The following is a 5,063-nucleotide window of genomic DNA, read 5'->3' on the forward strand; positions in this document are numbered from 1 at the left end:
TTTTCGGCTCTGGGATCACATAGTTGCTTCATAATGCAAAACCTTGCGAGGATTAAATGGGGGGTCAAATGGACTCTGATCGACAAATCGAGACTTGCATTGGGTTCTTGGCATCGAACTCCATCTATGAAAACCCCAGCTCATTAATCTCCAACCATTTTATTTTGCATAAAAATATAATATTTTATGGCCTCTTGGGCTCTTTTTTGCTTTAGAAAATAGTCTTTAAAATCCTCTCTCATTGGCGACCACGGGATACGGTGACTCAACCCATCGAATCCCATGAACTGATCTGCATAACAATAACTATAAAAAGCATCAAGCTACCATAAAACAAGATACACAACAAAGCACAAGAACAACTATCACCCTAGCCCCTAACAAAGTCAAGGCATAAAGGTCCTCAAGGGATAGGCCCAGCATTATCTGACAAAAATCTAGAGCAAGTCGCTAACCAACTGCTCAAACATGGACTGTTTAAAAGAACCATCAAAGAGGTCATATTGTGGTAGTTTGAACTACCTACCTAACTAAGGGTACCTGGACCAAGAACTCCTACTAGGCAAGGACTCCTATAGCATGGTCATCATATATTTCTTTTTAACACATTTTCCTTTGAAATTTCTATACTCGAGCATGTAAAAAGGAGAGAGTTGTTGAGCGTAGAGTGACCTAAGGAGAATAAGGCATTGGCCTCATGTCCTGACTCATTAGTACCCAAGAACCTGCCAAGATCTTGCGAGGTGACACTTAATCTGTTGCTTTTCTGCTCACTTTTATTTTTTCTCCAACCTTCCTTATACTTTAGTTCCACTAGCTGCTATCCCAAGGAAGACGATGCATTCGCCCCATCTACAAGAGCCTACCATGCCTCTATAAGGCGATAATCAAGTGCTCATAAGATTTTTCTTTCTTTTCTTGTCTTAGTTGAAGGGGTTAGAACCTCTTTTTACATAGCTCTGCATTGTTTTATCTTTCAAGTATATTCAGATTTTCCTCTTCTTGAGACCTCGGCAAGCTTCTCTAGTTTCCTCACACTAATAGGGACTCCTAGAATAGTTGCCTAGTAGGCTAGCAAAATAGGGTCACTAGGATTGCCTTCTACAGTAGGTCTTTCATGCCTAAAAATGTCTTTACAGGAGGTAGACAACTACTCAAATCTCCCCTAGATATACCTAACCTAACCCTAGGATTTCATGGCTTGATTGTCGGTCCCCAACAAATGAAACAAAAGTAACCCCCGCATACACATATAACACTAACAACTTAAGTGAAAAACTCGAAAAGGAAATGACACCACCTCGAATGGCCACAAGAAGCTCTTGCACATCAAAGGCTCTTGCTAGGTATAGTAGCACTTAATCAAACCTATATGATATAATCACTACAGTGAAAAACCATTAAACATACCCACACTAAATAGTCATATAGCCCTTTTGGCCTAAAGGAATATAATAGTTCAGAACCAACAAATTGGCCCTCTTGGCCTTATAAAATAAAACATTAGAACCCTATAGAAACAAATCTCTTGGCCTAATGAGATAATCCACTTTACTACCAATCAGCAATGTATTGCTGAAACAAACTCTTGGTCCTAACATACCTCTAGGATGGCACAAAAACCAACCAAGGATAAGGGCTTCTCAAGCCCTACACTAAGTGCATCAGGTTATTGGCTAATCCCCCTACATAAATAGCAAGGGGTGTTGACGAATATGACAATACACAATCCGATGCATCCATGACAGAGTAGAAAGATGCTCAATTGCTACTTGACTCATAACCCAAACTAACCATCAACAGCCAAAATAGGATGTGTGAGCAAGAAGACTCCAAAGTAGTCCAGGGCTAATGTTAGGAGCTAATTGTAAGAGCTCCCCTCAACCACATTTGAAAAAGACATCTTCAACAAAAGCATAGTTGACCAAAGAATCTGCAAAGCAATTCCACTGTCGAGGAACTAAAAGTCACCATTTCAAAGATATGCAATATATCTAAGGCTGCATGATGGTACATCTGTAGAATGGGATCTTGCATGCTACAGGTCCCATTCAACTGATTGATTACTAACTACGAGTCACCTTTAACCAATAATTAGCGGATACCACCACATCAAGCTACATTGAGTCCCATGATCAAGGCCTTGTATTCTGCCATATTATTTATAAAAGAGGGTCCTAAATAGACTCCCATATTCATAACAACTCTACATCGAGGATCTTTAATGACCACACCAACACTTGCATGCTTAGGAGCCCTCTAGAAGCTCCATCAAAATATAAAGTATAGACCTAGTAGTCTTCAATGATAGGCCATGCCATACTAATAAGCTCACGTGTACTTATGATTATCAAAATCAAGCTAAGAGAGAGGATATATAATAGGTACAATCCCTTCTTCCTCACTAAACTTGATAGGAATGCTAGTTAGAATTTGTTAATAATGGCGGTAGTAGACCTTAATTTCCCAAGTTAAAGATCCATCTTGCCACTCAATGACTTGATAACCTTTACTCCACCAGATCACTCGACCTTGGTGGTAATGTTGTTCTAAATATGGATGCTCAAGATAGGGAATAATTCGTCCCATCCAATTGTCTTGGTACCTACTGCATGTTAAAGCTGAATCTTGAAGGACATGTATAGGCACCAAGTCCAACGTCAGTCCCCCTACAAATATGCTAAAAGGGATGTAAAGCCATTCTTTCCTAAATGTACAATTTTGTATGGTCCGTCCCATTTGGGTTCCAACTTACCTAGAAATAGCTCATGACGAGCATCATAATACAACACCAACTGATCTTTTGTAAATGTACATTTCTTAGCGTGAAGGTCATGAAGGGCTTTCATTATCTTCTTCCCTACTTCTTGATGTAATAAAGCCTGCAATAGAATCTCATCAAGATGTGTAAGAGAAGTATATCTTTCGTGTAACTATTCTGCCTTACCCAATGAATGATTAAGAGCAAAAAACACATTAGAAATATCTATTTCCAATGGCAAAACACACTCTTTCCCATACACTAGCTTAAATGGGGTGTGGCCAGTAGCTCTCTTGAATGTCGTGTTATAATCCCATACTGCCACATACAATTTCTTAACCCATTCGTGCTTACTTTTCGATACTATCTTGGATAAGATTTCCACCAATTGTTTATTTATACTCTCAAATTGGCCATTGGCTTGAGGATTATATGGGGTAGTTTTATTATGCTTAATCTTCAAAGCTTGCATCAAGGCTATGATAACCTTATTCAAGAGGAGTATCCCTCAATCAGACACTATCTCCTTGGGTGGACCAAAACGGCAAAAAATTTGCTCCATAATCAAATTGGCAGTCTCCTTAGCATTATCCTTCACCTTGCTCATGCCTCAAACCACTTTGTAAAGTAATCAGTTGCTACAATAATATAACACTTTTGCATAGTTGATGAAGGGTATATTGGTCCCACAAAATCGATATCCCATTTCTCAAAGGATAACCTAACCAGAATAGTGTTTAGAGGGTGCTTACAATTCTCCCTTGCATCATGTCTTTGACAGACATCACAACACTTAACATAACTAAAAGCATCCTAGAAAATCAATGGCTACCAATAGGTAGCACAGAGAGCTTTTTGGGCGATAAGATGGCTAGAAAAATGTCCCCCACATGCTACATCATGGCACTCCTCAAGAATGAATGGTACCTAATCATGTACTACACAATGATGATAAATGTCGTCTACTCCTCTTCGATACAAAACACCCACTATAATCAAAAATTGTAATTCTTGTTGCTTAATCTTCCTCCTTTTAGACTTTGATAAAGCAGTCCCAAATCCTTCTATTGTAAAAGAGTGTGGATAGACGGGTAGGACACGGGTTAGCATGGGAATACCTAGTTATACACTGACAAGGTATATAAGGTCTTGAGAGACCCAATTAGGGCATGAGTTTTATCAATAATCAAGTCTATTTTCTCCTTCCTTCTAGCTTTCATGGCTTCCCTCCTCTTTGCTATCTTTCTCTCTCTTCTCCTAGTCTTTCTCTCTCCTCTGCTATCTTCTTCTCTCTCTTCTGTAGTCTTCTTCCTTCTCTTCTTCTCTCTCTCTCTTTTAGTTAGATTAATTAGGTCTCATTCATTACAATTGGTATCAGAGCTTAGTTTTTAGATCCTTCCTTTCTCTCTCCTTTCCCTCAAATCTAGTCTCATTTTCCAACAATAAACCCTACTTTTCAGGTACACATGTAGAGATGGCAACTTTCTTGGAAGACACACAGGAGCTATGGTAGGAGGCTTGGCCAAATCTGGAGGCAAGGAGAAAAAAATGGCAGCTCGTTTTCAACTTTGAGGTACAGTAGGGCCAAGAGCTGTATGAAGCAGTGATGGAGTACCATGTGGTGCTCACAGCCAAGCTACACTGTTTGTAGTAGGTTGTTTTGCTTCTTTCCCATGAACTGCCTCTTTTCAACATGATGAGGGAGCGACTGGTTCTGTAGTTGCATCACATGAACTTGAGGGAGTGTTTGGTTCTGGAGTTCCAGCACATGAGCTCCCAGAACTTGGCACCAATCTAATTGCCTTGTCCTTTTGCCTACCCACAGCATATGAGCAGAACAATCATACCAAAGACCTGATGTTGAATCAAGTCGAGTTAGGGTTTTCTCATAAGGGAGAAGCAGACACGTGTGTGAAGTCGAGAACTCTGTTGTGATCATAATTGGATTATCAATGGTGAGCCCACACGTTGGCATGAAGCCCAATGCTTCATCAACACGATGGGCCAGCTCCAAGTATCTGCTTCCCTACTCACTGCCACTTGTGAAATCCAGGTTCCATTGTGTAACTCTTTGCCTAGCTGCACCGCATGAGTATGGTAGCCAGAAATCCAGTTAAAAGCAACACAGTAACACATGAATTGATTATAGAGAACCAATGGGTTTCAAGATGCTGTAGCAAGATCAAATAGTTGACATACTCCTCCATCCATGCGATTGTCAAAGGCCTTGTCTATCTCCTTCCAAATAACAGAATATAGCATCAAAGCAAAGATTCTCTTCGTCTTGGATACGTGCATGCTC

Source organism: Lygodium microphyllum, chromosome 12 (assembly GCF_053477565.2).
Source record: "Lygodium microphyllum isolate KBCC chromosome 12, Lygodium_microphyllum_v1.1.10, whole genome shotgun sequence".
In the NCBI taxonomy this organism is placed as follows: Eukaryota; Viridiplantae; Streptophyta; class Polypodiopsida; order Schizaeales; family Lygodiaceae; genus Lygodium; species Lygodium microphyllum.